The 10407-nt window shown below is 48.3% G+C and overlaps 1 protein-coding gene across 10 annotated transcripts in view; it reads right to left on the reverse strand.

Annotated features, from left to right (window-relative positions):
* Positions 1-9792, reverse strand: part of STAG2 (STAG2 cohesin complex component) — a 78576-nt gene extending 68784 nt beyond the window's left edge. For 8 of the 10 annotated variants that reach the window (XR_012589177.1, XM_074601822.1, XM_074601823.1 and 5 more), the window contains exon 1: positions 9488-9792. The gene's annotated coding sequence lies outside the window, so the exon portion shown is untranslated. Of the gene's footprint in view, positions 1-7382; positions 7493-8154; positions 8356-9487 lie in introns of those variants that run through there. The other 2 variants (XM_074601819.1, XM_074601820.1) reach the window with 2 other exon arrangements.
* Positions 9793-10407: the final 615 nt, after the last annotated feature.

Here is a 10407-nt window from a genome sequence, read left to right on the forward strand (position 1 = left end):
ATTAACTGTAGATTTCTAGAAATAATACTTATGAGAAGGAATAAAAATATCACTGCTTAAATATGAAAACTGCAAGAAGAATCATTGTGATCAGTCCATGAACAACACTGAAGTGAACAGGTAAATGCTTAGGAAAGGAAGTTTTATTTTCAAGACACTGTCATAGACATGGTAGTGACGCTTGAGCATGGACAGCAAGAGAAGAATAAAGATAGTAAACGCAACCAGAAAGAAGAGGAAAGTAGGCACCAAAAAAGTAAATTTTCAGCCATTCACACCTCTCTCTCTTTTTCATTAAGTCCCCATAAAAACCACAATCAGCTTTAAAACAGGTCATTAGCTTCTCAAACCTCCATCATATCAAGGAATACTTTCCGAACATATACTGGGGGATGGTAGGGCATGAATCTTCATGGGAATTTAGGATGACTGAACTAGACCTCCAGAAGGCCTTTCCCTCCCTCCCTGTGACCTAGAACACAAATAATTTTTTCACTGTGGGATCACTTCCAGGAAGCAACTACCCATCCATAATGCAAAGCTTTATTTTATGCGGAGTTAAAAGAAAGTATTTTGGATATAGTTTTCAAACAGGTACATAAAGCAACAATAAAAATATAAAACAGTATATGACAGCACACCAAACTGGAACTTTCCTGTAAGAATGTAGTTCCCATCCCAAAATAGTTCAACAAAACTTTACTGATGTTATTAATCTTGAATTATGAATATGACAGTCTTTCCTTTTCAACTGTATTTAAATTGTATTCTTTACCCTAAATCAAGATACAATAGTCCATATCAATTCTACTTCTGATTTGTCTGCCAGAAGCGCAGCACTGCCTATTTTCCCTATTTTCTCCCTTGGAAAAAAAACATCATAATTAATCAGTTCTGTTTCTAAGAAGATCAGAAGTGAAATGAAAAATATTGCCAGTGGTCAAGATGTACCGCCTTATTACTCAAATTAAATTAGTTGGCCACTATACCCATAACTATAAAAAATATCTTATTCCAGGACTGATGTAACACAAAATCACCTTCAAATTAAAAATTAGACACTTCAAATGCATGCTATATGAATTACAAAACTGCGTTCCTAACATTTACTGCTTACATCTTATTTTTTTAGTAAGTTCAGTTATCTATATATTCAATGTATTATCTTACTCATGGTAAGACAATATAAGTAACACACAAAAAAATACAGACCTTCAATATTCACACCCCTACTCCACAGAAACTCTCCTTGTACTGAACACTCCCTGCTGGAAAATTACACTCCAACAAATAAAATCAGCCAATTATATTACTTGCATATTATCTGCTTACTAAGACTTGATGTGGTCCAAATTTCCAGAGTTTATCCTTCTTAAGGGATGAACTAGGACTTTTACCTAAAGGAATAACAGGTAATTGCATGAATGACAGAAAAGCTTTACAGCTTATTTTTATTTGCAAACGAAGTAAAAGTCAATCTTCTTTCCCCAGATGAGATGCTGCAGGGAAGATATTATTTCACAAAACGTAGGCTGAAATACTACGTTAAGTAAAAAAATGCAATTCTGCCATAACCAAGAACTGCAACGTTACCTCCAAATCAAAAATATTCATCTCTTTCTAGGCAGATCACACGTACTAAGCAATAGGAAAATAACTGCATTAAGTTCTCTTTGCTATGTGACTCACCACTTCTTCCCAGGAAGCATCAAATCAACAAGCGCGTAGACTAAGTGATACCGGTCACTCGTGGGAGTGGGGCAAACTGGGGAAGGGAGAAACTCGAGGGGAGCCTGCAGGTAAGGTTAGTTGTTCTGCAGATCACCCCAAGCTCACTCGCTGGCCAGGAGTTGAGCAGCATTTCACCAAACCTCAAAAACATCTCAAAGCCAATTCGGGAATGCAATCCCAGTTAAACAAAACATGCATTCTTAAGGTTTGTTGTTTCTTTTTTAAGTGGTCAGAAATGTTTTGTGCTTTCTGTTTTTATTTCTTTTCATTATTTTGCTTGCTAATATAACAGAAAGCCCTGAAATTCAGACTCCAGCTATAATTTTTCTTATCAATCTAGACCAATACAGACATACGTATTACATGGCAACACGCACCATTTGAGACCTTTTTCAAAATAAAAGAAAAGTCATTGGCTTGCCCTGTCAACCCAAGAACAATGGGAACAGATGCAAAACTACTTTCCTCTCTAGAAACCACACAAATGCACTAAGAAAAAAAAGAACGCTGTAGAAAACAGAATTCTTCCACTGACTTCTAGTGCCACACATATTCCCTTGCTCTAATCCAATGACTACAATGACTAATCTTTACTGAAATGAAAGCATGGAAAAGTAAAATGCATAAAAGGTATAAGGGCAGGACTAATAAGCTATCAGACACACAACCATAAGAAAATAAAACATTCATCTACTCAAAAAAAAAACCCACCAACCGACACTCTCTTATCTCTAGATACTTTGTTTTAGGTGGGTATTGTGATTACCTTCTCAGTCACAGATCACAATCTACCCACCCAATATATGCCGATCTTCTTACATCTACTCACTCTGCTGAGTATATTCTTTTACAAAAATAAGCCCTCCAGAGGGGGAAGTTATTGCTAGTTACACAATCAAAAAAATGTACATAACAGACAACAATAAAGTACATACCTGGACATAAAGCATATACCTGGACAAAGCAGTTACATGACAGCTAACTTAATTTCCCTCTGAAATCACAGTAAGACAAGAGGTAACTGCATACAAACTGCATACAGTCCTGTATGTCCTTCATTTCTGACTCAAATTGGGATAGAGAAGTTTAAAAACAGACTGCGCCTGTGCTCCTCCACGTAACTCCGCAGCCAGTAAAGGCTAGGAAAAGCTGTCACATGAAAGCCAAGGGAGTACCTTGAGGGACCAAGTTTTCCCACATCCCTATCTCCAAAAACTGGGTGCCAGATCTCTCCTCAGATCTGACCAGTTGAGGGAAAATGTTAGTGAGATGAAAGAAAAGAAATGTCTTGCTCTCCCTTCTCTACCCAAGATCTCACAGATCTGAGGTTTTCTTAATAGTGGAACACTTGGAGACAACAGAGATACTAAAAATCTAATGGAATAGAGCATACTGTGAAATATTGCAAGGGCATAACCCATCAAATTTAGGACTCTGGCCTAGTCTTAGTGATCCCAGCCATCAAACTGAGAGTATAAAAGAAGAGAACACAGTTTTTGCATTCATACCTTAACTGCACAACATCTTCCTTAAGACAGAAGCCCATCAGACAACATCCCCTCAAGCTTCCCAACTAGAACAAGTCAGCATTAGCCCTACATTTGTCTGTGGTGATCTACAGAAGCTTCACTTACTTAGTATTTACTCAAAAAAAAAAAAAAAAAATCCAACTTCACCAGATTCTTAGGAACTGCAACATGAAAAAACTTAAAATAAATTATAATTAAAACAACATGCGAATGAAAGCACACTTTTAATCTCCAACTCTCAAAACAGAAGTTTTCACTGTATCACTCATAAGTAAATATCTGACCTTGTTAAAAGTCACATCAGATTTCAAGGCTTACCCTTAAACCACAAAGACAACTTTTTGAAAGCAATTTTTTTTTTACAATATAAAAAGTCAACTGAAGTCACTAGACTAATCTTCCAACATGAAATCCATTCAAAGAATGGTGGAAGAGCTTAACTGGTTTACTCCAGAAAGCAGTCTTCCAGAAAAAAACAAATGCTAGAGCAAGACCTTCAGTGATACTGATGTAATACTGCAAAGGTTAACAAAATGTTCTCCCTCCCCAATTTCCTTTACCAACACAAAACTCCAGGCCTCCCTCCCCTGACTGCCCTCCAGGCATGCCCCCCGACGAAGACCCTCCGCCACCTCCCCAGCGCCCTCTGGGGTGCAGGGGCGGCCGGTGCAACGGAGCGACCCCAGGCCACAATAAACCGCCACCAACGCAGCGGCCAGATCTTCCTCCAGGAGCCCAAACTTGAACAGACTGTAGCGAGTAACTCGGCACACTATGAACTCCTTCCTGGCAAAGGGACTCTAATAGCTTAACCAGGTCTTTTCATCTGCCTGTAGCCCCATTTAGTTCCACCTCTGTCCATAGCCAACAAGACAGAAGGGTCAGCAGGCAGGATGAGGACCTCGGCAGATCAAACCGCAGGACATTGTGACAGAAGAGCTATGGGACCATGAAGAATTCCCATTTTTACTTACCCTTTAAAAGCAGAGGTGATTTAAAACGTTGGATGGCGCTGAATCTAAACCAATGCAATAAGCCTGTATGTCACCACTGAAGTTTTTGTGATGCATATGGAAAAGAGCACTTTCCATTCCACCACGGATTTGTTGTGTATAAGCTTCCTATTTTCCAATCTAAAACTCTTAATTCCCTGACCACCCCAGTTTCCCAAAGACTAAGTTATCAGTTCATTCTCTCTTCTTCTTTGTCAATGATCCTCACGTAAGGAAGATGAAGTTTTCAGAATGCAAATGTGATACTCAGAAAGTGAGCAGAGCTTATTTAAGAATATTAAACTGATATGTTGATGGCTGCTATCAATCACTTCTTTCCATTACAAGACAATTACTGAAGCAGATGAAGCTCTCAGAAATTCTAGCATCTAGCTGACAGAGACACATAGAATCTACAAAACATTCCTCTTCCAGTACGTTTTCTTAATTCCTCGCACACACACACAAACACCCACAAAACAAAAACAAAACAAAAAAACCAAACCCAAAACAACAAACAAACCCACCACCAAAACCCAACAGTACCATTTTGGAAATTCACACCTACGATATTCTCTTAAATTTTCAAATTAATCAGAGAAGAAATGGTCACGCTGTGGGCAGAGATCACACTGAGTTCAAAACCTCATTTCAACTGACAAAACACAGCATTCCAATAACACAACCAAGAAGCATAAGTAACCAGCAGAAATATTTGCTTACTTTTGGAGATTCATTTGGTGAAAATAAGCAACAAAAGTGTTTAAAGTTTCTGTAAAACATACAACCTGTTTATGCTGGCACACAAGTTCCAGAAAATCTAATCTCTGCTATAATATTTGCCTGCAGCAAAACAACTGAGACAGTAACACCACAAATGAAAATGACAAATGAGGACTCTCAAATCATTTTAAATTTGAACCATAAGTGACAAAGAGCAATCTAATTTAAAAAAGTTCATAATGCTCTGATGTGCTAACATTATTTCATGATTTGACTAAGCCTAATGTAGTTGCTCCCATCAACAAGAGCACACACACTTTCAAGTGGCTTGTTGCCTGCAGCTATTTTCTACAGGAGACTGTAGTAGCATGTAATATTCAAGAGAAGCTGTCTACATGACTTTTTTAAAAAATAATTCAGTTGCTGTTGATAAGTTATACTGAAATAAAATAAAACGAAAGAGATCATTTACCTGACGATACTATTTACACTCCTTCCAAGTGGAAATTACTTCATTCCACACATTTATGCCTTTGAAGACTTTAACACGTAAAGCTGGAATGTGATACATTTATGGAATTTGAGTTAGATTAACGGCCAGTTAATTGAATACTCCTATTTTAAAACCAGAATGCCCTTCAAGTAGCACAATGCATTTTTAAACTGAATGTTTTAACTATGAATCTGCCGATTTTTTGTCATTTTACAGAACCCAATTTTTTTAAAAATATATTAAAATATCATAGCACCATTAATTTGAACCAACTTACTCAAACCAATAATTTCAGCTTTTGCTTGTAAAACATCAAGACTTTATGCCAAAAGAAACGATCTATACATAAATTTTAACTACTGTTCTAAAATACAAGTTCAACAAACCCTTACATCGGCTATTGATTTTACTCAGTATGATCTTCTTGAAACTGTGAATGGATGAAAAAGCTCCAAAAACGTAACTCTGGCCCAAATACATAACTTGGGAGATATGTGAGCGCTAGGAAGTTTCACAGGAAAATTAAAGAGTCTCTCCCATCCCCCAGTTATATGCCTGGGGTTTTTTGTTTCTTTGAATTTAAGCTTATACAACACCCAACCTTAAGTTTACCAAAGTTAACTTGCTACAAAGTTAAATTGCTACAAACAACAGCAACAGAAATTCACGGATTTCTTTCACAGGTTGCACAAAACGCTCCTGTTGATGATACCATGAAACGTCATTGGTTTTGATAAGAAGGACCCACATGAGCCCCATCGGTTACGGAGCAAGATCTATCTGTTACAGATGGTAATTAATTCATATTTTCCTCCTTTGTATAACTGAAGATTTTGCCTTTGTTTAATTAATCAGAACAGTATGGGGATTCCCCCCCATTCCGCCCCAGTGCTAAAAGCAGCAAAAAGAGGAGGGTTTATGCTAACAGCATGGCGGCTGCCTTCTCACACCCTGTTTCATTTTGTAATTTGTTTCATTTTGTAATGAAACTGTTATTGTGGTGATCCGGGAAAAGAAACAGTCTTACCCAGCACAGAGCCCCACACAAGATCTGTGGCACTGCGATTCTGTGACTGATCACTACCAAGATTTACCCGCAAATTTAAGAGTTGGGCAAGTGATACCAAGAAGACAGAGATTAATGTCTGTCAATTGCACAATCACTCGTGGTATTTATTTACCTGCACATAACCAACCAGCCTGCACATGGATATTTTGTGGGCCCTGAACAGCTCAATACCAGATAAACACTCCACGAATAGTAAGTACATTAATAAATACTGGCTTTAGGGAAGAGAGAATATGGAAAGGGGGAAAAGTTGTTTCGAATGGCCAAGCATTATAAACGAGAAAAGTCGTCAATCACAAACCGAGACTGAACTGCCAAGAGTTAACAGCGAGACCTGCACTTGGAGAACGTCTTACTGTAGGAAACCCTCGGAACTCGAGTTTCTGGTCATTTAAACCAGGATTGAACAGAACTCCCAGATGGCACAAAACCGGTCGCACAAGGGCTCCGAGGGAAGCGATCCAAGTCGCGCTTCCCCTCCTTCCCCCCCAGCGCGGAGCCGGCGCGGAGCACACGAGGTGCCCTCCGCGCTGCTGCCGCCTTTCCGAAGCGGCCGCGCTGCCAACGCGCCCGGGCAGCGCCCGCCCCGCGCCTCCGCGGGCACCGAGCCCCCGCCCGCCGGGGGGCCCGGCCGGGCCGCGGCAGGAAGAAGCCGCCGCCACCTCCCGCCCGGGAGCGGGCCAATGGGCGGCGGGCGGAGCCAGGCGGCGGCGGCGGAGCAGGCCCCGGCGGGGCCGCGTGTGACGCAGTTCGGTAACCCGCCCGCCCGCCCCCGGCGCGGCCCGCCGCGCCGACACCGGCCCTCCTCGCCCCGCCGGGGGAGACGGCAGCCGAGCCCGGGTTACCTCCGGGCGCTCCCGTTGCGGCCGGCCGGGACGGACGCTACTCCCGGGGGGCTGCGAGGGCAAAACGCGGGGTCACACCGACGGATCAGGCGCCTTAACGAGACCGGACACGCCAGGGTGTGGCTCCGGGGAGCGCAGGGGAAGAGAGCGCTGACCCAGCGCGGGCGGGGGGGGCGGCAGTGCTGCCCGGGCAGCGAAAAGTAATTTAAAAAAAAAAAAAAAAAAAAACAAACAAACAAACAAAAAAGCCCGCCCAGAGTAACTACACCAGAGGACGCAGCGGTTATTGAAAGTTTGTGTTAACTCCGAACACCGCATCCCACGGGAAGACAACAGCAAGGGCCGAGCCCGGGCAGTGCAATAAATAAACAAAAAGCAGCGAAAGAGGGGGCCGAGGGCCTTCGCTCCCCGTTCTCGGGGGTGAGAACAGAGGGAGAAAAAAAAAAAAAAAATAGGTCGGTCGGTCCCGGATTTCCACGGGACGGACGGATTATACAACGCTACCAGCGACAGAGGCGGGCATGGAGGGCGAGCGGCGGGGGGGGCAGCGGCGCGGGCACCGGGGATGCGCTCGGGCAGGGGGGAAAGAACGCCCGAAAAACAGGGCCTCCCCGTCCGACCATCTGCGCTTGTCCGCCGCCCGCTCCTCATCCCCTGTCCCTCCACCACGGCAACAACTGTATATCTTTTTCCTTTTTTTTTTTTAAATCTGTGTAGCGAAAATAAGCGCCCAGAAAAAAAGAGAAACACCACGAAAGCTCTCCCTTCCTACCTGGGCAGGGTTCAGCTCAGTTCAGTGCGTGCCGAGGAGGAGGGGGCAGAGGAGCAACTATCTAAAACAAAAGTGGCGCCAAAACCCCCCAGTAAGAAGCATTCTTCTTCCTCCTCCTCCTCCTCCCCCCCTCCCCCGGCACGGCCGGCGAGAGCCCAGCGGGGTTCCTGCAACACGCGGCTCCCGGCATCGGGCGGCCCCGGCACAAGTTGGCAAGCGCCCTTTCTTTACAAAAAAAAAAAAAAAAAAAAAATAAAGCAAGCCGAACGGAAACTGCCACAACTCTTCCTCTTAGCGGGCAGCCGCCGAGGGGCTCGCCCAAAGTCACTCGGAGGGGAAAATTCGCCCCACAAAGGCCTTCCCCGAGCTGGGGGGGGTCGCCAGCTCTTTCGGAAGAGGCAGCGAAGGGGGGGAAGGGGGGAAGGCGCAGGTCAGTCCCCACGTCCTCACTTGGGCCGGGGGAACTCGCTCCCGCCAGCCCCCTCGACCCAGACGCTCGGGAACAGGCGACCGGAGTTGCCCCAGCCCGGCCGAGCCGGGGCAGCGAGACGGAGGAGAAGGATCCCCCGGCACTCCCCTCGGCGGGGAAGCCGCCGGGAGCGGGCTGGCAGGAAGAAGCTCGGCTGCTGGACGGCGGGAAGGAGGGGGAGCGCTGTCGGGGGGGGGGGGGGGGAGTCCCCTCTCCCCGGCCTCCCCCGACACTCCACTCCGGGGCACCGCCAGCCGCCCCTCCATTTTCTCCTGCGCGGCCCAGCGCTCCCCCCCTCCGCCCCGAGCGCGGCCCGCTCCGTCCGCAGCCGCCTCGACCCCCCCCTTCCACTCCCTCCCTACCCCCAGAGCGGCCCGGCCCGGCTTGCCCACACACACACACAATGCCCGAGTCCTCCATCTTGCCAGCAGCCCCTGCTCGGCTCGGGAGAAGGGGGGAGGAGGAGAAGGTGGTTCTCCATTTTAGCTCGCCGAGCGCTGGGCCCGGCCTGCCCGCGGCCGGCTCTGGGGAGGAGGAACGGGGCTCCGGGCGGGCAGCGGGGGCCGCTTTCGGCGCCCTCTCGCTCTCTCACTCGCGCTCCCGCTCGCCTCCCCCCTCCCCGCCGAGGCGCGCTGGGAAGGGGGGGTGGGGAAGCGGGGGGCTGGAGTGTTTTCGCGGCTCGGCCCCGCCGTCCTCCATCTTGGCTGCGCGGAGTCCCTGTGGCCAGCCGGCCTAGCGCCCCGCGCCGTCCTCGCAGGCCCGGGGACCGCAGGCCCCGTCCCGGCCTCTCTCCGCAGCCACGCACCGCGATCCCGAGTCCCCCCTCCAAACTTCCAGAAGCTTCGCCGCCATTTTCTAACTTACCTTGCCCAGTGTCGGCGTAGGCAGCGAGGAGGCCCAAGCTCGTAGCTCCGCTCCTATATCCCCGGCCCGGCTGCCGGTTGCGCGCCCGGCCCGACCCGGAGACTTGTCGGCGGAGGGGGGAGGGGGGGGTTGTTCGGGGAGGGCGCGGGGCGCGGGCAGGTTATTTAATTTGGCGGCGGCGCTGGGGATTGTTTGGGGTGTTCGCTGCTCGGCGGCTGGCGAGCGAATGGAGGGCGCAGGCGCCACCTGGCGGCCAGCGGGCCCGCCCGGCTCTCCTGGGCGTGGGGCGACACCTGCCGGCCGCCCGCGGCAGGGCCGCGCCGAGACGGGTAAACAAGGTGCGGCGCATGCGCGCACCGCCCGCTCCCCACCACCACCCGCCCCGGCCTGCGGGGGGCGGCGGGAGCGCCGGAGGGGGAGAGGGGCCGGGATGGGCCGGGTCGGCCCGGGGGTGGTGGTGCGGGACCGGCCCCTTCCGTGCGCGGTCGGCGAAGGAGGCCCGGCTGCTGGCTTCGCTCTCGGGGCAGGATCGGGTAACCGAAAGGAGGCGGACGGCCGAAAAAGGAGAGAGCGAGCTTCGGCACGGCCCCGCCGCGGCTTGAGGGGGGCCCGAGGGACGCGCCCTGCCTCACACGAGAGCGGGGCCTGGTGTCCTTTCCCCTTGCCACGCAGAAGTAATTAGAAAATAATTGTTCAGCGGAGGCAAAGTTCAGTCTCGCAGTTTTTCCTCGCTACCAGCGCGGAAGGCGAGGGGACCGGTGAGGCGAGCCCTGAGGCCGCTGGCTCCCGGGCCGGCGTCCCCGCCAGCGCCAGGCCACCGCTGCCCCGTCAAAGCCAGCCGCAGCCCAGCTGCCCGGTCTCCGTTCATTTTGCGCTCGGGAGGCAAAGTTGTGTGCAAGGGAGCCTGTGGTATTGAAGAT

The sequence above is a fragment of the Larus michahellis genome, chromosome 9, assembly GCF_964199755.1.
Source record: "Larus michahellis chromosome 9, bLarMic1.1, whole genome shotgun sequence".
Lineage (NCBI taxonomy): Eukaryota > Metazoa > Chordata > Aves > Charadriiformes > Laridae > Larus > Larus michahellis.